Source organism: Rhipicephalus microplus, chromosome X (assembly GCF_043290135.1).
Source record: "Rhipicephalus microplus isolate Deutch F79 chromosome X, USDA_Rmic, whole genome shotgun sequence".
NCBI classification, from domain to species: Eukaryota; Metazoa; Arthropoda; class Arachnida; order Ixodida; family Ixodidae; genus Rhipicephalus; species Rhipicephalus microplus.
Window position 1 is genome coordinate 297,164,166 of NC_134710.1, and position 21,379 is coordinate 297,185,544.

A 21,379-nucleotide genomic window follows, 5' to 3' on the forward strand; every position below is an offset into this window, starting at 1 on the left:
CCAGTCTGGAAGTTTCGCTTGGTGGTGGGGACGAGTAAGGGGGTGTGTCCGGATTGTGGTAATGACAATGCAGTGGTCACTACCGAGGGTTTCCTCGGTATAGAGCCAATCTGCGTGTTTTATGTTTTTGGTGAGTGTGAGATCGGGACATGTGTCTCGGGTAACAGAGTTTCCAATGCGGGTTGGGTGTGTGGGGTCCGTCAGGATGGTTAAACCCATGGTGGAAATGAGTTCCGCCAATTTCCGACCACGTCGTTCCTCCCGACGATAACCCCAGTGAGGGCTGGGGGCATTGAAAACACCTACTATGACTAGTGGTTCTTTGCCTGCCACCGTGTGAGCTTTGCTAAAGATGTCGGCGTATGTTATGTTGGGCAGTTTGGGTGAACTGTAGATGTTAAGAATGTGTATGGATGGGTCCTGCTTCCTAAGAGGGAGGAGAGTCACCATAGCATACGAGTAAGCCGGGTTGCATTCGAGATCCACCAAACTGGCGGTGTAATCTAGATGCACGCAAAGTGCCGTTTGCGCGTCCCTTTGATACACGGTATAGTTTGTAAGGGCGGCGTGTTCGCCCGGTTCCTGTAGGGCCACTACCGCGGGTAATTGGGGATAGGTTTCTAAGTGGAGCCGGAGAGCAGCCCACTTAGTGCGAGCCTGAAATCCCCGGCAGTTCCATTGGAGGATTGTGAAAGGGTCCGAATTAACGCGGGCGCGGCGCGATCTAGAGGCGTTGCCCGCCATCATGGGTATTAGAATTTTGGGTAGCCTCCAGGAGAGCAGAGAGACCCAGAGGTGCTCCGCCGCTCGGTCCGGGGCTTGCTGCTGATGTTGCAGTCAATATGGCAGGCTGCCTGTCAGCCTCAGCCCTTTGGGGAAGTGGCCGGGGCGTCTGAGGTTTATTAACCCGCTTAGGTTTTGGGGTGGGACGACGGGTGCTGGAAGCGAGTTGGGGCAGCTGGGCCACTATCATGCCCGGGATTCTGGCGAATACGGTTTGGAGGGCGGCAGCCAAGCGATCCTCGATAGTAATTACTATGGAGGCCACCTGGCCCTCCAGGCTATTTAGACGCGCCTCAATCGGAGAGAGGAGTGCCGTGGTGTACCTTTGTTCCGAGGGGGCACTATCCATCGCTTCCAGCGCCTGCCCGGAAGGTGTCGAGTTAGATGGAGGCGGGCGGTTTGCGAGTGCCTCTATTGCACGGGTCAACGAGGCCACTTGGGCCCGGAGCTGTTTAATTTCGAGTTGTTCCCGTGTGGGGGCGGAAGACGTTTGAGGTTTGGGTGGGTTCGAGGGGGTTCCGGATGGGGAGGCTGCCCCGCCCGAGCCGCTCACCTCGGGTCCTTGTCGGACGCGAGCGGCCCATGTGGCATCCCCTTGGGCAGCAGGCTGGATTCCGGGTGACGGCGGGTGCGGTGTAGGGGAGGCAGGTGGGCCCTGGCTCGAGGTGGACCTCGCGGCGGGAGGTCCGGCCGGGGTGGGGCCTCGCTTGGAGGGCCCGGGAGCCCCCGCGCCAGGATGCGGGGGTGGAGGAGAAGGTTTGGTGGCAGGAGGCTGGGCCCCCTGCGGTGAAGTCCCGGTGGTCGGCCTGCTTGGCTTCCGTGTTCGCCGGCGTTTGCGTTTCTTGGAGCCGGTTTGGTTCTTCGGTAGAAGAGTGGATGGTTTTGGTGGTGGTGCCGTGCAACGTTCCTTACGCACCGGTCCCCGGTGACGTGGGGTCCGGCGCATAGAGCACACTTCGGCGTGCATTCGTGAGGTGCGCGAGCACCATCTATGAGTGGCACTGTGTTGCCACAGGTACCACAGAGGTCCGGTTTAGGGCCAGGGCAAGCGTCGGGTCGATGCCCAACTGAGCCGCACTGGTTGCAGGCTGGTACAGTTTTTCTGTATGGCTGCACCGGGATCAGCAGGGCGTCATAGGTGACGTACCTGGGCTTCACCTTTCCTGCAAAAGTGAGCCACACCTTGTTGGAGGTGCCCAAACGCCGGATGTGCAGTATTTCGCCTTCCGGCCAGTAGAAGCGTTGGCGAAATTCGGCTTCAGAGTCAGAGCTGCGCACTGTCACCACTCCGTAGCAGGAGTCCTGGGTGTCCGCGCGGAGATACCCCAACATGGGCACCGGTCCGACGGATGAAGGAATTGTCAGTTCACCAATTAGTTTGTCCGCAATAAGCGGATGTGGGGTGTAGGCCAGGATGAGGTTTTGATCCTGCACCATCACGACTGTGACCAGCCGGTTCGCGTTCGCTCCGAGGTGGGCGATGAGCGCGCTGCCGGCTCCCTTCTCGGGGAAAACGGCGGTGAGGGATAGTTGTGTCCGTGCTTTCAGAACAACAACAAAATCAGTTTCCCTCGGCTTCGGCAGAGGCCGAGGCTGCCACGAGGGCCGCCTCCTCCCCTGTTGCGGGCCCGCGGAGCGCGGCGCAGGCGGCGGAAGTGTGGAGGAGGAGCGGTCTGCCTCGTCGACAGCCGTGGTTGGGGAGGCCGCATTGGCGGACGCCGCCACTGCCACGTCGCTCGCTCGCTCGCGTCTTGCCACCGCGGCAGCAAGCGCGGTGCTCTTAAATGTTTGGGGCAGCTCCGGCCTGCTGTCCGAGGTAGAGATGGTAGTCCACATCATGCTGTGGGGGTCGTATCCGGTGTAGGTGTCCGCCACGGTGACGGTCGTGGTGTGGGACCGATCGCCCATTTTGCTGGGGGGCGCCATAGCCAGTAGGCCGAGCGGGGCCGCCTCCGGCGTCCAGATGTAAGTCGCCCGTGAAAGTTGTGAGGTGGGTCCACTTGCCGAAATGGGGTGTCCAGATGAACCGGATCACATTCCGGTGACGGTGGAGAGGTTTTCTTGAGGGTTCGAAGAGGTGGTCAGGGGTTCCGATCGAAAAACGATGGAGCCGAAACGCTGCAGGTCCTAATCGGTTGCAGTATCGTACGCCTTGGCTGGCGTCGGGCTTTACGTGTAATGATTCTGCTGTATTTACCGGGCGCACAAAGGTCACTGCAATCAATGCAGTCTCCGTTCGCGAAAAGCGCGCGCTTTTCAGCCTCAGTGAAGTAAGAAATGAGACGCTTATTCGCGTGCATCCGTACCTGTGAGAACGTTGCGTGCGTAAATTGTGCGCGAGAAACGCGGGGCACGTTTTGATCTGCTTTTCATTCTGCGCGTGACCTTTCAAATTGTTGCTATCACGTTCATAGCTTCGCCTTTGCGGCAAAGCTGTGACTTTTTTATCAAATATCAGCCCTGCAAACATACCGAAAATACTGCACTATAGGGGGATCGTGCAGTGTCATACCAACCCAGATGTGCACGCCTGTCAATGGTGACTAGAAGGCGCGGACTACACCATCGCAAGTGCTTGTTTCTGTTCACGTTTCATTTAATGTGGATATTACACCAGTCTCTGAAGAGACATTATGCTATGCCCTCTTCAAAAGGTATGGCATGTGTATTCGTAATATCGTGCGAACACTGACCAACTATCTCGTGGTACTGAACGTAACAAGAACCGCCTACACGATAAAAACTCTAACAAGAACCACCTACAGGGATCCACAATGTGTACGGTAGGTACAGTCTGAGCATAAATTGCACAGGGTGTTAGGCTTTTACAGTGTAAGAACTCACAACAACAGCAGAGTGTTGTGGCGATGTTGTCCACCGCAACAGGTGTCCATCGCAGCGATCGCGCATATAGGCACAATGCGGCAGGTGTTCCACTCTCGCCGCACAATCAAGCGAAAACCTGGCTTTGTTTATGTAAGGCAAGTGAGCTGCATTGAGCAAGCATTTTTGTATTAAGTCAACCCTTTGAGCGCCTCATGCTAGCATTTTCGTCTCTGCCTGTCCAGACAGTAGCGAAGTACCCAGTATGTACGCATCCGTTGAGCAATATGGGCACCTACGTAGCCGCATGCCTTGATACTGTATATGATTACGATGAATTATTGCTAAGCTCTTTGAAATGGGTGTAAATATTTGAATAAATCTTACGTTACGCACTTTATAGGATGTGACTCCTGGTGTGCTTCTGCGTTTTTGCCACGCAATATAACACCTGTTAACAACAAGAGAGTGTGCGTTCGTTACGCCTGTTAAAGAGTCTTTACAACGTGCTCTGATGTGATCACTCTTTCGGCTCACGCTGGGGCTGAGAGGCCTGGAGTGCTTCTTGTGTTGTTGTTTTTTTTGTCTTGAAATAAAATTTTCTCGTAATGACGGTCACTTCAAGGACAAGTGTTCGCACTCGACAAGCCATTCAATTTCGGACACTCGGCATTTGTCTTGATTTGCCAGAATTAGCTTTAACGGGGGTAACATGTGTATCCGTCTGAGACGAAACAGAACAACGGCACATCTGAGAGCACTCATAAGGCGCTTTTGCAAAACCGGTTCCTCCCGTGTTGTAGCACCTCCTTCGGCAAAGCGGAAGTCATCATTTTGTAATACGATCTGTAATCACTGCGCTAGCGATCCACCATGCATTTCCGCAAATGAGCCATCAATTGCTCCTTGGTCTCTGCTTTTTTGGAGTCAGTAATATATAAAATAAAAAGCAAACAAACTAGTTTTCAATCCCTGCACCTACACGACTATATCCGATCAATATGCAGGAGAGGCATTTTGTGACGTCAGAAGTCGATTACTTGCTATTAGAACTGCGGCGAGGACCACATAAATAACTCATACTCGAGATTAGAAAAGGTATCAATGGCTTCGCCTAAAACAAGCATACATTTCTGTAGCTTTGAAGTCTTCAACGTCGCAGGTAATAAACATGCAGATATCAGTTAGATCTTAGGGGCAGTGAACAGTAATCGATACAACAATCAAGGCCTAATGGCGCTGAAAGACTTGTAGTTGATGAATTATCACGTTTTCATGTAGAAAAATCTAATTTATTTCAAAATAACTTGCTCTGCCGAATGGACTTTCCGTTCCACATCCAAACATGTGCTGCCTGCATTGTCGACTATGGCCTCAACAAACAAACAAGTGCGAAAGGGTATAGTTGCAGCCACGAAATAGTGGGAACACCTGGTTCATTTATTTTTGACTGCAATAAACAAAGGTGTGTTCTTGTTTGCATCATGTTGTCAGAAAGCACTACTCGTGATGACTGTGGTATTGAAAGATAATCCTTGCATGGCTGCCCTCACTACAGTGAACAGTCGCTTACAAGTGCGTTAGCTTGTTTAGTCTGAGTAAGCCGTTCAAAAAATTAAATGATAAAAAAGCTGAGGTAAACTTCGCGCTACTACATTTTGAAAGAACAACAGGCTCGTGTACTTTTCATTTCTAATAAGGTGCAAGAGAATTTGTTCGGCTGAGCAGCTCGATTTTCTCGCAATACTAAGTGTAACGGAGTAGCTGAAATTGCGGTGCTTTCAAATTCTTCTTATAAATCGCAGTTAACCATGCACCATACTTTACCTGGACGAAAAATCTCCGTGGAACATGCCATGTTTTCTGCTTTACTGGACGGAACCCTTTGAACTCATCCCTTTAGGTCCGAATGTCATCTGGACCATCCAATGAACAACGGCCCTATGCCGACTGTAGTTTGGTGTGTCTTTTACGAACGCTTTTGCTTTATGTATAAAATCGCTGTCCGTGCTTTCGGTGACACTTGCGACAGTGTGGTAGAACATGCCATATGATCTCTCTCACTGTCCTTCCTGCCTACAGCATCTACGGAAAGTTATTCGCTACAGCGCTGACCCGAACCGGCGGCAGTTTGCTTTCTGAGGAGGTAATCTCATTATCCTCACAAATGAAAGCGAAAGCATTCTCAGAAGCTCTTACGCTCAAGCGATACTGTGTAACGACTCGGACACTCCAACGTTTTTGTTATATGTGTACGCATGTATATGTATTTTTTTTTCACTGCCATATATTTTACTTTTCATATTTCTGTCTCACCTTACACTCTTCCCCAATACAACGGCAAGCCGGGTGCCGGTCTTTCGGTTAACGTCCTCGCCTTTTGCGTCTCATTTTTCAAAAACAATAAAACGTGTGCAATAATCTAATTAGAAGTGTTCAAAGTAGTGATTGAGCCTGCCATGGAGCTTAGTGCACAAGCGTGAATGCGTAGAAACGAGAGATTTTTGCGAACTACTTCTTTATGCTCGTAACTCTCGATGCATAGCCCCACCGTGGTGGTCTCGCGGCTAAGGTATATTGGGCTGCTGACCCGCAAGTCGTGGCATCGAATCCCGGCTTCGGCGACTGCATTTTCGATGGAGGCGAAAATTCTGTAGGCCCGTGTGCTTAGATTTCGGTGCACATTAAAGAACCCCTGGTGGTCGAAATTTCCGGAGCCCTCCACTACGGCGTCTCTCGTAATGATATGGTGGTTTTGGGACGCTAAACCCCACATATCAATCAAATCGACTCTCGGTGTATAAGACAAGTGAAAGAGTTGCCATTCGCGTTATTGGTGCCATGTGCATACAGCCTCTACTCATGAGCCACCCCTGTGTTGCTCCTTGAGGACTGTCGCGTATACTGCGAATTATACGGTAAATTACAAGGCATCGCCGCTCACGAAGCTCCTGACGTTTTTAGTCCTTGAATCCTTTTCTCAAACCGAGCCACAGTTCAGACATTTTCAGACAGCTCCCGCGAGTGTTCGCGCCCCAGTGTCGGTCTTTTCACGGGTCTATTTGCGTGGTTAACACGACAAGCTTAGTTAAAGCCTCTTACGCGAGCCTGCTCAGTTTCGCTATTTCTCTGTGAACACATGTTTCTCAAGGAGAGGAGGTAGTTCTGGTCATCTTCCCTACGATTGCCATCTTTTTGTGTTTCATGTAGATTCCCAGATTTTTACCCGCCATTAGGCACTAGTATCGACACGAGAGGAAGACACCGTAGGAAAATTCCTCAGACTGACGCCTGCCCGAGCAATGCACCCCCTCCCCACTGATGTTATTCGGACGTGGGCGTTTACTTCTCGCACTCTAATTTATGTTTTTACACATTATAGTAAATTACTAGCTGTTGCATGCTGCTGCTAATTACGAGGCCATGGCTTTGATTTTCGACCGCGATGGCCGCATTTCAATGGCGGCACTTTACAAAAGTAGCTGTGTGGATAGATTTCATCGAAGTGCTTGTGGACTGAAACACAACGTAATTTTTAGTTAGCGATTGTATGGGCAGTTGCACGTTATAACCGCATCATGTCGCACATGAATCTGGCTGCTTAAGGTAATGTTGCCTCTGTTGTAACTGTTCGAATAAAAATAACGCCTATATGAGAACTGAATAAGAGCAAGATGAAAGCATGTGCATTGATCAGCACTACATTGGCTCGCTTTGTACGACGAGCGCACTATACATGCTAAAAAACTTCAGGAGGTCAAAATTAATTCGCAGCGCACCGTTACGGCATGCCTCACATGATATTGTGCAGTTTTGGGACATTAAATGGAGCAATGCACTTGTTTATTGCTAAAAGACGAGTCGCCTTTCGATGCTCAAAAGTTGTCAAAATATTATTCGCGCATATCTTTACAGATGTAGCTTTTTTGTTCAATAACAGGTGGACTATTTGATGGCGTCCAGGATGCTTGTATCGACAGTGTGTCGGCAGTTTCTACTGAAGTAATTAAGGAACCGCAACCTCTCTTATATTACTTCACCAATGTAAAACTATTGCCATAATGATGTTACGATAATTCAATCACCACTTTTTATCCAAGATTCCTTAAGTTACTATTCCCAACATATATGAACCACTCGCAGTCAAAGAAGCAAGCCTTTGACGAGAACAGTATATAATTGCGTTTGCGCCTAAGCAGTGCTATATGGTTTGGGAAAGCTGTGCTCGACAACTCACTACAAAAACACGCTTAATCTAATGCGCAATACTGTTCGACATTTGATATCTTAGCTGTTCTGACTGATCTTGCGAGGTTATATAATTTCAGGGTTAGTGAGAAATCTGTGCCTCATTCACGCTTTTAAGCCGAACGGGTACTGACAGGCGAACTCACCGGTCTTCCACAGTGTGAAGCCCTTCAAAAGCGATCGCCACCGAAAGGAACGAATTCATTATTGCCCTCCATACGAACAAACCTGCTTGCGTGACTGGTAAAGACATGTTGCTTATGCTACGAACGTCAGTGCTTGTGTGCGTTTTCTCTCTTTCACTGTTTCTCACTAACTGTAGTTCCGTATCTTTCTAAGAAGTCCCCCACTCCACTTCATGGTCTACCGTATTTATATTGTGGTTAAATTTTCTGTTTTTCGCTTCTCTTTTTATATCGCTGCCTCTGATTATCCAATTTCTTCAGATGCATTATACATCATTCGTAAAGAGAGCTGGACGTCAGGCTATATATTTACCGTATAGTTTTGGAAAGCATGTGAAGAGTAATATTCTATGACACGAAGTGCGCAAGAAGCTGACGTGCAGGAGAAGAGGGGTATAATGGTTAGCTCGTGCTAAAGCGTGCCAGCTGTTGCTGCAGACGTCGTTCGTTTAGTAGTATTAGCATACTGTATCGGAGTTCTCCCCCACCGTTCCGCCACCGTTCTGCGTTGACTCTTCTGAACTTTGGAGATCTCGGTGCACAACGAGAGCCTGGCAAATTAATCCCAAAAACTGCTCAAAAGGACCAAGACTTTAGCTATATGCCACTATGGCATCATTACAGGAGATAGAGCGAAAATAAAATGGGGGTTTTTCATATCTTCTCTCGTCCCGTTATTTTTTTAGCCGTTTTCAGTGCCCGAAGTGCGATCTTCATTGTAATCTCAGGTGTAGCGCCATGTACAAAATTGTAAGAAGGAGTAGTTTAGAGGGAAAGTAGTTGACAGGAGCACCTCATTCGTGTCAGCTACGTCTTACAGTTTTGTAGGTGGCACTGCACTCAATATTGCAATGAAATAAATGAAATACCAACTAGCCTGCATAGGCACCTTTGTTCAGCGGCGTTCATCCTTACGAAATCTTTTAAGAACTTTTCACAAAGACCATGCGTTCCATGAGTAGTACTGATGAAACGCACTGTCTAAACATTGGTAATCGAGAATGCTATTGCACGAACAAAACAAGGGGACACCAAACAAATGAATTGAGTGTCACCAGCCCCAACTTCTAAGCTGCGCATTTCTAAAACGGTATGCAAGTACTTCCTCTAACCTGACTATATAGAATACTCTCAGGCGAGAACATGATCTTAGCTCTCAAACCATTACCGTACGTTCTAATATGGCGTGCGCGAACGGCTTGCGGAGGTGCAGACAACGAATAGTCACAGCAGAAAAAAAAAGTGCTACATAAAGACATCGCGAATCAAACTGAGGACGCATGACAAGGACGCAAGACAATATTGACTTTTGTTCTGCTAGCGTTCCTGTTTTCCTTGGCACTTAGTTCAAGTACGGGACAAACTGAGGAACGAAGAAAACAATGACAGAGGGATCGAGACAAAAGTAAAAAAAAAAGCAAGATCGCTTACCGGTCTCGGTGGTCCAAGCGGGCCCCAGTTTGTGAGCGAAGCGCGGTCGCGGGCCACGCGGACTTTCGCTTTGGCGGCCCTGACGAACGGCGAAGAGAAAACTTCGGGAGCGCGCGCCGCCCGGCGCACTCCGCCCGACGCTCAGCGGCAGAAGAGCGCGTACGGCCGACAACGCGCGCGGGAGCGCCTGTGTAGCCGCCGTCGTTTGCCGCGGACACTTCGAGAGTGCCGGACCAGGGGGCGTTCGCCGCGCTCCCTCTTCCCTTCTTTCCCGGGCAATTTCCCCACCTGGGCCGCCAAGTCAGAAGTTAGTCGGCCCGGAGGTCGTTCGTATCCCCATGCTGTCTCTCGTCGTGACGTCGATACGAAGGCGCGGATCTCGCGCACGCGCAGTGGCTAGAATGTTTCCCTCGCGCTTATTCTGAGGCATTTTCTTTTTAATCTCTCCATTCGTGTTTCTTGGCTGCCGGTTACGTCCGCCTTCGACTGGCCGGAGCCGAGAGCGGCCGAACTATCCCGTTCATTCCAGCACGTTCCGATGAGAGATAAGTTAGAGCAGTATAAAACGACAAGAGAGCAGAGATTATATACACACATATATATATATATATATATATATATATATATATATATATATATATATATATATATATATATATATATGATGGCAGCTGGCGCCGGCTTCATAAGCTCCCTTGTTGACCTTTCCCCCCGTGCTCTTTCTCTTTATATTACATTCTGCTAATATTGCATAATTTTGCATATCACATCTTCAGTACAAGTTTCCCTTTCTCCGGCAAAAAAACGAAGTCTGCAAAAAAAATATGTGCTGCAGCATTCATACTATATCGCGATTTCATTATCTTGAAGACCCTCACTTGCAAGCAATTATGCAGTGGATGAGGTTTGCTAGTGATGTACGCTTTGGCCAAGTAATGAGAGATATGGCATCCCTCGCATCTCTTTGTATTACTTGATTTTTTTTTTACTTTACACTGAAATTGACCGAGACAATGCCATATGAGAAGCTTGTTCTTTAGAGCTCTCGTTTAACAAGGCGTGCGCGGAGACCGAAGTACAGTTCATTATTGTGTTGTGCTATATACTAAATGACCTATTTCCTGCCAAGTGTGCAAAGAAAGGCGGAAATAAAAAAACACGCAAGTGGAAATAAAAAAAACTATCAATACGACATACTATAGTTGGTCATTAGAAGTTTCAGGAATACCAGACCTAAAGGGAGAAGGAAGCCTTCTGCAGCTGCGCGAGGAAAAGAACCCGAGAGATAGTTGAGCTTCTGCGAATCTGCAGTACCGTTTATACTCTCTATTCGATACACTAAGCGGATTTCAATCGCTTTTGTCAAACTATGAACTAATTTTGCGAGCTTAACAAAGGCACGGGGGCTTAGAAGGTTATTTTTGGTGTACTTGCAGTGGCACCACTTGTAAAGGTTTTGTTTTGTGTTTGTGTACTGCAGTCAGCGTTCAAACACACTCGTTAGTTCTGTTATCAAATATTCATTATTTTTTGTGTTCCTGATTGTTGACAGTTTCACTGATTTGACAGAAATCAAGCCGCGAATTTCTGCTCAGTGAGATAATCACAAATTCGACGCTCGAGCACTCTCTAATAACTGTTGCACTCCCTTGTAAGCTTTTCTGGCCCATGCTGCCTACATGTAGTCATGTGAGTGTGTGCGTATACTTGTGCGTGGGTGTGTCTGTGATGAGACTAACGAGTTCTCGCGTACGTGTGTGTTCATCTAACCTAAAAACGCATAAACAGCTATGAGTGTTTTTAGGTTAGAACAGGTTTTATTTACAAATCGCCTGTGACAGATTGTGTAGTTCAGTGTAAATATCTCGGCTGATTTCTTGAAGTGGCGTAGACTACCCGAGTAAGCAATAGCTATCTTCCGGCTACTAATTTTATTCGCTAACGCAGACGTCCCCTAAGTAGTTTTGGGCACAATCGTAATTGTGAAGTTGACGCGAAGAAGTAGTTAAATAAATTTATTCAAGATAATACGATCCACCTCCCCGCTTTGGGCCTTATGTGATGAAAACTGGGATGTGGAATACTTCGTGGAGTAGTGTTCGCAGTTTGACTCACGCAGAAAGAGACGCAGAGTTCCACAACCCACAGAAAAGAAGTATTCCGTACGTGATCTTTGGTGACTTTAATTTCTCTTACGAGCCTATAGTAATCAAGAAAAGAACTTAACGGCTGCTGATTGCTGTTCTTCGAAACTCGGATTTGTCCAGTGTTTATTGAGGCCCCCATTGGAACAATATACAAAATACTCAGGCAAAACAATTGCCAACATTAAAACTGTCTTCACGCGGAACGCTTGTAAGAACAACGGGAAAAACTGTGTTTTTACACTATGCGTCTTCGCAATGCTGTCTTGTTATTTCGAGGATCATTATTTACTGTTGAATCAAGTGCCAAAGAAGACTGAAAATTTGATGAGGCCGAATTTGACACTCAATTGATTCACTCTCAATATACAGCATAAGAAAAAAATAAATGTACCTAATCTGAATCGCATTGGGTTGCTCAACTTGCAGTCATGCAAGTCGCCACAGAAGCTTCTTATCAATCTCTTTCCTCTCTCTCTCTCTCTCTCTCTTTCTCTCTCTCTCTCTCTCTCTCTCTCTTTCTCTGTGTGCGTGTGGCAAGAAATCTAATACTGGCGGCTACGCATCTTTAGAGACCTGCATAGCTGCTTGGAGTTCAGAAATATTGTTGAATGAACGTTTTCGGACTGTGATTCCTCCCAAGAAGTCCAACTGCTAGGTTCCCAAGAAAAAGCAGGTTGATTTCGGCTTGTTGTTGCCACCCATTTATTCAAATCAGTCTATACCCCTGCTGGCATGTCATCTTCAAAAACATGCAGCCTGTAAGTGGGTTTCTTGACCACCACATTTAGAAGCCGCACTTGTTCTTCAGTTGTTCCAACGACCTTTGTTTTGCAACTCAAAGAGCCTTTGTGTACATATTTAAATTGCTTCTGCTTAAGCGTTCGCTATATGTACTTGGAGGTGGGGCCAGTCAAGCTACATCTTCGTACCTATTTTTTTTTTTTGCCTCTTTCCAACCACGTCTCAAGGTCAATTGTTTTTGTACTTTGTGTGAGAAGCTTAACCAACTTCAACTTCAAACCTCAAACTTTTCCACAATAAAACTCGCTGCTTTAGGGTTTGAAAGAACATTGATCGTGAAACTTCAGTGCGGGTTTTTGGACGCACTCTGCTTCACTTGGAGCCTGCAAGCTTTGGAGCAACCACTCCGCCTAATCGCAACCGCTTTTCGCATAGGAGCTCCAACGCTAGCTTCGCGAAGTATAGCCCACGCCACCTTCAAGCCTGCTTGGATCAAGTGTTCAGTCTATCAAATGGTCCAGCGCATAGGTTGGCAAAAATTTTGGAGCTTACTTAGATGCATTCACGAAATGTATTTTGTGCCTAGGACTCACTCGGACACAGACTCACTAAAAGTTTCCTGAACCGTGCTCACTCGGACTCGGGTTCACGGCTCGACCTGAATCCGAGTCACTCGACTGATGAGTGGGTTTGCCGACCTGTGGCCCCCCGTCAATCTATCAGCCTTCCAATTTGTGGAATGCCCACGCAGTGGAACCCAAAGAAGTCTTGAACAGTCATTAGAGACTTGTGTGCAGCAACTGCACTGCGGTACGGAACTTTCTCGTTTTACCAATTCGGCGCTCGCTCTCGTCAGTTGTTCACGAAGCGCTATAGAGTCATGACCCCTTCTGAAATAGAGTAACTGTGGCCCAGCTACTCCGTCTGAAGTTGTGGCTAACTGAAGCTTTTGATCACCTGTGATTGAAGAACCGCACAGAAATAAACGCATTTCAAGAGAATAAACTCTGATTGTCCCGCATACAGGTATGTTAGTCAATTGTTTATTAACAGTCAGAAATTATTTCACAGTGCAATCAATAGAAATACCATGCATGCCAGGCTACCCGTCCTGCTTACACTACTACATCCACTACCACCACCACCATCAGGCTTGCATAGCGAAAACAATAGCATGTTTTTCGATGTGGCCTGTCTACTAAATAAAACAATGCCCTGTTTAACAGTTTGCACAGGCGTATACGAAGCAGTTCGTGGTGATCCCAGTTTTAATGCGACTGCATCTTTAGATTTTGCGGATAGTTATTTCAAAAGTATAGGCTAGTCTTATCATTTCTACTAGAAAGACATGCTTCTTTTGCACTCTGTAATGATTGCTGAGGTTTAACGTGCCGAAATCTTGATATGATTTGGAGGGACGCCGTAGGGGAGGGCTCCTTAAATTTTGACCACCTGGGTTTCTTTTACGTGCACTTGAATCTAACTGCACGGACCTTAAGCACTCCACTGCATAGAAATGCGGCAGCCGTGCCGGGATTTGATTTCTCTACCTTCGGGACAGCAGTTGAACAACGTAACCTTCAGACCAATGTGGCGGGTCATCTAGACACTTTGTAAAGTTGTCACTTCATGTATTCCAACCGGTTTGTTGCACGCGTAGGATTGAAATGTCTGGCTCAGTCGTATGAAATAATAATAATAATAATAATAATAATAATAATAATAATAATAATAATAATAATAATAATACAGTAAAAAAATTTGGCCCCGTATCTCCATGTTAAACTGCAAATGTCGTCGAAAGACGATAGTCTTGCGTCTGAAGAGAGTGAGCAAAACGTTTATTTGATGTTCGGTGCGAGAAAATCGGTGTATTGTATCCTGGAGGCGCTGCGTTAGCGAGTCTCTATCCGTGCAGCGAAGGCGACTGAGCGCATCCAGGCATGTTAGACACAAGCGCTATCGGGCAGTTATCTTCGAAAACGGAGGAAGGCATGCGCGCCTGTCTCGGAGGTGATAAGGTGTAGAAAGCAAAGCGACGGGCAGGTGCCACCACCATGTCGTCTTGACAAAGCGTTGTAAACATTTGCCTTTTTGAACATAAGGTTGCATTGTCAGCGCCGCGTGATAAACGCTACGGTCCTTAGAATTATTTATGTATGCCTTCCTTAGTGTAAAGACACACATACAGAATATTGACGTGTTGTTATGGTGCCTCAGATATGCGCAATGATTTCATTTTAATTGACAATCACACAAGTAATAATTGATTGGTTTGTGGGGTTTAACGTCCCAAAACCACCATATGATTATGAGAGACGCCGTAGTGGAGGGCTCCGGAAATTTTGATCACGTGGGGTCCTTTAATGTGCACCCAAATCTGGGCACACGGGCCTACAACATTTAAGCCTCCATCGGAAATGCAGCCGGCGCAGTCGGAATTCTAACCCGCGACGTGCGGGTCAGCAGCCGAGTACCTTAGCCACTAGACAATCACACAAGTATGAAAGCTTGAACTTGAGTAATATTGGTGAGTGTTGCAGAGGGAGTTAGCCGTTTGGGGTATTGTTACAGCCAACAAACGGACAAATGCACAGACATACAGAAAGACAGACCAAAGTTTTTGTGTCGAAGAACCCCAAGAAAGGCTATCGCCTTTTATAATCATAATGATAATATCTTGAAGTTTACGTCCCAAAACAAATATTATTATACGAGGCGCCGTAGCAAAGTACTCCGGAAATTTTGACCATCTGGCGTTCTGATTGATTTGTGGGGTTTAACGTCCCAAAACCACCATATGATTATGAGAGACGCCGTAGTGGAGGGCTCCGAAAATTTCGACCACCTGGGGTTCTTTAACGTGCACCCAAATCTGAGCACACGGGCCTACAACATTTCCGCCTCCATCGGAAATGCAGCCGCCGCAGCCGGGATTCGAACCCGCGACCTGCGGGTCAGCACATCTGGCGTTCTTTAACGTGCACTGATATCGCGCAATACATGGACCTCTACCAGTATACTTCTAATAAATGCGACAACCGCGGCCGGCATCGAACACACAACCCTTGGGTGAGCAGCCAAGCATCGTAAGCGCTGGATTTACTCGTATTAAAACATGGCGACCGTCACTCTTAGGCGGTGTGGGGATTACCAGTGCTACGGAGTTTGACCGTATTAAATGTTCGTCAGCTAGGGCCACCAAGCCTCCATAGCTTGCTATGTCCTGTCTATCTTCCAAGTCGATATTCCTTCCCTACAGACATAATTTCATCCAATTTATTACAAGTCCCTCTTTCACAAAACACCCTTTTCGCCCTTCACTAGCCGCGTGATTTTTTCGACGGCTGATTTGTCGCTGTAGTGGGGTCGATGGGCGCAGGCTCGGAAAAGTCAACGACTGACTGGAAAGTGGCTGACTGCAAACCTCAGCCGAAGGCGCTTTGATGGCACGCATGAGCGAAAGTAAATGCAATGGGACGCTGGCTCAGTAAACGAGTGGCATGCCGGCCATCTGGCTGGCGTGGTGAGTTCGGGCGCTCACGCATAGCTCCGACCCTGATAAGTTCGCGCAGGACCAGTGCATCATCACGCTTCTCCGTAGCCCTTCCAAAGGCTCGAGATGAGTCAGGGCGTTCAGACTTGAGAACCGTTTATGTACTTTCCCCGGATTTGCGCATTCTGGTAGAAGCGGCGCCTCAGTGTTGCTAGACCACGTGCACCGAAACCCCGTTGTTTATCTCGGGCCATTCTAAAAACGGAGCCAGGGTGCACGATTCTTCTTCGCTCTGAACGGTGCTCCTTTATTTCGCCTTGCTTTCGAGACTCCGGTCGGCGAGAAGGCAGCGGGCGGAACACCGGATGACAGGGCAGAGTGTTTCTGAGACTGGGTGCGGTACACATCGCATACCGCGCTCATCCTCAGTGTGTGTGTGTGTGTGTGTGTGTGTGTGTGTGTGTGTGTGTGTGTGTGTGTGTGTGTGTGTGTGTGTGTGTGTGTGTGTGTGTGTGTGTGTGTGTGTGTGTGTGTGTGTGTGTGTGTGTGTGTGTGTGTGTGTGTGTGTGTGTGTGTGTGTGTGTGTGTGTGTGTGTGTGTGTGTGTGTGTGTGTGTGTGTGTGTGTGTGTGTGTGTGTGTGTGTGTGTGTGTGTGTGTGTGTGTGTGTGTGTGTGTGTGTGTGTGTGTGTGTGTGTGTGTGTGTGTGTGTGTGTGTGTGTGTGTGTGTGTGTGTGTGTGTGTGTGTGTGTGTGTGTGTGTGTGTGTGTGTGTGTGTGTGTGTGTGTGTGTGTGTGTGTGTGTGTGTGTGTGTGTGTGTGTGTGTGTGTGTGTGTGTGTGTGTGTGTGTGTGTGTGTGTGTGTGTTAGCGCAGTAGGCACCACGTGAGCTTCTGAGTGTTGATTCTGCCATTCCCACGTAATATATTAGATGTTTATCCACATGTATGCTTCAACGACAAATTCGGTCGACCACCGTACGAATTTGAGATCCCATTAAAGAAGTATCTAATATCACTAAAGCTTTGGTTGGTGTAGTTCATTAGTTGTTGAGCTTTAAAAAGGCAACGTGAAAAACAACAAAATTACGTACAAATATATACTGAACAAGAACGGGCAAAGGACTGTGCTAGTCCTGTGTACGCTTGTATATTTTCACGTGGTCTCCGAACTATTTATAATAATAATAATAATAATAATAATAATAATAATAATAATAATAATAATAATAATAATAATAATAATAATAATAATAATGTTAGTCTGGGCGCCTTGAGACTCACTGCATTGGCAATGAGATATTCATTATATGAAGATCTGTCACCCTCGACCTCGAATATTATATTGATCTTCGCGAAAGTAAAAAAAAAGCTTGCAGTGAGTGAAAGAAAAATAAGCAGGATTGCGCCTACGTTTCCCCCTAATTTGTCAAAGTTAACTAATGCAACAACAAAGCAGCGAGACGTGCATGAGCCGAACAATGAGCTGTCGAGAAGCTAAGTTCTTACAGGTCAGTCTAGACTTTTTTTTACTGGTATGAGTGGTCAACAGGCGTTGTTGCATAACAATCATTTTTGACTGCCTGACCACTGTCCCGCCGCGGTGGTCTAGTGGCTAAGGTACTTGGCTGCTGACCCGCAGGTCGCGGGTTCGAATCCCGGCTGCGGCTGCTGTATTTTCGATGGAGGCGGAAATGCTGTAGCCCCGTGTGCTCCGATTTGGGTGCACGGTAAAGAACCCCAGGTGGTCGAAATTTCCGGAGCCCTTCCCTACACCGTCTCTCACAATCATATGGTGGCTTTGGGACGTCACGTTAAACAGTACTCATCAATCATATTGTGCTGTTTCTTGTCGCCATGCGCTGTGCGTTTCCAACCGTTGCTGGTGTGGATGCAAGGGATCGTACAGGGCGTGTTGCACTTTAACCCAATCCGATAGCGTTGAAGGGACACTGAAGGAATGTATTAGGTTAACGTGGATTTCCGGAATAGCCTTCAGTGAAGTTCGTAGTGTTTGTTTTATTCATGCTAAAAAAAAACTTTCAAGACAGATGTCAAGGTATCCTGTGAAAGACACGACTAGTTCTGGTTGTAGACGCATAGCGACGAACGCGCGCTATGCGTCTACAATGTCAATGAAACATATAGGCGGCGATGAGAATAAATCATGAATTGAAAGGCTCTTTCGTCTCCGTCTCACGACCAGTTTTTATTATTTTTTGCGTAGGTGATTATACACGTGCGCTTTGTCGGCGCCATACTTCGATGCGTATGAACTGCTCACTCACACGGTCACAATTGTTTATGAGGTCTATCATTCATCCCTCTAGGAATCAGGCTGCACTCGCAGAGAAGCCTCCTGTTCCGTTCTCGACACTTGACACGTCAAACCATAGGTCAGGGGGAAAAAAAAACGAGCTGTTCCGTGTACGAATACAACCAATGAGCGAAGCTCCCTATAAATGGGACGCAAACGCCCATGCGCCTGATCTCGCTGCTGGCGTTTATGAAGGTGGTCGGTAGGGTGGGGAGCAGGTGGGGAGATTGTTTGCTGCGCTCGGTGGCGGGAACGACTGAGCGGGTGAGCAGACGTCGGGGCCGCGCAGCGCGACTTATCTGCCACCGCGCTTGTGCTCCCGTTGCTCCACAGCGGGAGCGCACCTGTTGTATTGCTCGGTGCGCTTGCTCAGCGCAGGGAGCTTCGACGGCAACGGCGGAGTGCGGGCCTAAGGAGCTACACTCATTAAAAAAAGGTTGAACTTCTTCCTACTTGCCCAAGAAATATGTTTTGCGATAAAGTCTCACTCCCACACAGGCTCACAATAGTTTCTCTCAACTTCACTCACACGGACCCAGATTCGCGATACTAAGAAGCTATTATTCACCCTGGCTCACTCACGGCTGACTCGATCTAAAGATGAGTCTACTAACGAGTGAGAGTGCCGATTGATGTGTTAGACCACTGCAGATTACCAAGCATGCCTTGCTTGCGACTACATGATTCGCGAAGCACGCACCAATGCCATGCATGATCGCAGCTCCGAATATGCTTCCGACAGCACATGTGCGAACTACTTCGCTAATGCAACGCAACTGTCGTGATGTGTTTTATTTTCTCATAGATTTGTGACGGCGTCAGCATGTAGTTTATCCTTTAGTAGCCTATAACGATATTCCGTACTCGTGCTTGTAAATATTGGCGTTCCTTCCATGCAAGAATATTCAGGTTCCATTTCTTATCAGCCTATTTGCCAAAACAAAAAAAAAGTGCTTTGAAATTCGTTCAATGAACAGGCACCGAGTTTCACGTTTTCAAATGACAAAAAAGACTCATCATGCTTCGAGCACAAATATGCATCCCAGTTTGTTCAATATGCGTCGAAATTGATTCGTAAATTTTTTTATAAGCTGCAGATCGCAGCTCTTGACAACGCATGAGCTTCTACTTTACAGCACTATGTTGGCGGCACGCCATTGTTTTTCTTGTAAGCTCCGCTATGTCACTCTGTAAGCGAAACCACGGAAGCGTTCCAGGCTGTTTGCGTTAGCTAAAAGAGGGGAGAGGACAGTTGTCAACAGCGTCAATTGTCAGTTCTGATGACAAACATAGACACTTTTATAAAGACTGCTGTCATTCAAACTGCGCAGCGCTTGTTATTGCCAGAGAACTTCTCACTAGTTTTTTTTCTTGCGGCGTTAGTGTCGCGCCAACCGTTCTTGTTCGAAACGCAGACGCTCACTAACACGCTTCAAGACATGTGTTAGCAGTGTGAGCGAGTCCTCAGTAATTTTGTCTTCATTGTCCATCAGATATACGAACGTTCCACAACATTTATGTCTTGACGTATTATCACGAACGCGCAGGGTATACAGGGGTGGTTAAAAGTTCCATGCCGCGTGGCCGTATAGTTACATGGAATAGCACCCTGGAATTTTTCGACCACCCCTCTCCTCACTGTATCATGGCCGGTTGTCTTGGACTTATTCCATGGGCTTTGTGCTTGCAAGTGACGCTTTTCCATGGCAAAGCACCTGATATGCCCCTCATATGGATTTCCTGTCTAAGCGTGCTTCGCGCTTACCTTATTGTTGTAACTTCAACTTGATTGCTTGCATTGTTAATACGTACGCTTGTTATTATGCTGTAGTAACATTGCACGCAGCACTCACTTCTGGTTTCTCCCTTTTATTCATTCTAAGTCAGTTTCACATTGTCACCATCTATGAATGCATCTATTGCGGTACATTTTTTTCTCTTAAAAGGAAATAATCTATTTTCACTTCATTTTAAATGAACGAAACGCTTCATTGTTAAGCCTGGTGGACATACCATGCAGCTGGTTGCCATGTAGTGTAATATACATGTCTGTTTTTTTTTTCAAGTGGGAACAAATCGTTGTTGCATTATAATTGCTCAGAAACCCATTTATTACCAACCCTGACACTGTGCATACTATTAACAAATGGCAGATCCCCCCGCACAGTGGGAATTGATGATATGCGAAGCACGAATGGGGAAGGTTGATAAATTTAAAATCAGCACAACTTTACGAGGCGGATGAGCATAGTACACAATAAGCACAAATACAAATGATATACGCACTCAGGTATCTAGATAGGATGCAAGTATGTTAATTAGAGTCGCGTAACGACGGCACCACTAACGTTTGCGACACCAGCACCAACAGTGGTAGGCATGTAAATTATGGCGTGCATGACACATGTCATGATTATCCTGTTTGCGCATGGCTTTTGTGTTCGTCGTCCTTTCACGTCACGTAATACCAAATTGGCAAATGTGAAACCAGCGAAATGGCCAAGAGCGCATCATGAGCATGGTATGTGGTCAGGTTCTTACCGGACATGCATCTCACGATTATCATATTTTCACCAGTCATATCCATTACAGTCACGTAACACCTAATTTAGTATATGCGAAACTAGCGAAACGACCGGAGTGCACCATGAGCGTTCCGTGTAGTCCTGACTTACATGACATGCGTATCATGATTTCCACGTTAGAACATGTCACTTATATTCGCCATGCAGTCATGTCATACCATACCATTTTCGCAATATGTCATGTGAACGAAGCCACCGCAAGAGCAGCAAGACCATTACATGCAAATTATGACATTTATGACATGCGTATCATGATGTTCAGGTTTTGAATAGTCGCTTTTGCTCGTCATGCAGTCATGTTATGCCATACCAATTACGGTATAGATCCTAATATTGAAAAGGCCAGGAGAGCAGAAGTCGTATGCAGCTGATATAGATAGATAGATAGATAGATAGATAGATAGATAGATAGATAGATAGATAGATAGATAGATAGATAGATAGATAGATAGATAGATAGATAGATAGATAGATAGATAGATAGATAGATAGATAGATAGATAGATAGATAGATAGATAGATAGATAGATAGATAGATAGATAGATAGATAGATAGATAGATAGATAGATAGATAGATAGATAGATAGATAGATAGATAGATAGATACGGGCAATGTCACCGAAGTT

At 46.8% G+C, this 21,379-nt stretch overlaps 1 protein-coding gene across 1 annotated transcript in view; it reads right to left on the reverse strand.

Moving 5' to 3' along the window:
- LOC119161378 (uncharacterized) overlaps positions 1-9,607 on the reverse strand; it is a 158,987-nt gene extending 149,380 nt beyond the window's left edge. Inside the window, exon 1 of the mRNA XM_075879412.1 lies at positions 9,471-9,607. The gene's annotated coding sequence lies outside the window, so the exon portion shown is untranslated. The remainder of the gene's footprint in view (positions 1-9,470) is intronic.
- Positions 9,608-21,379: the final 11,772 nt, after the last annotated feature.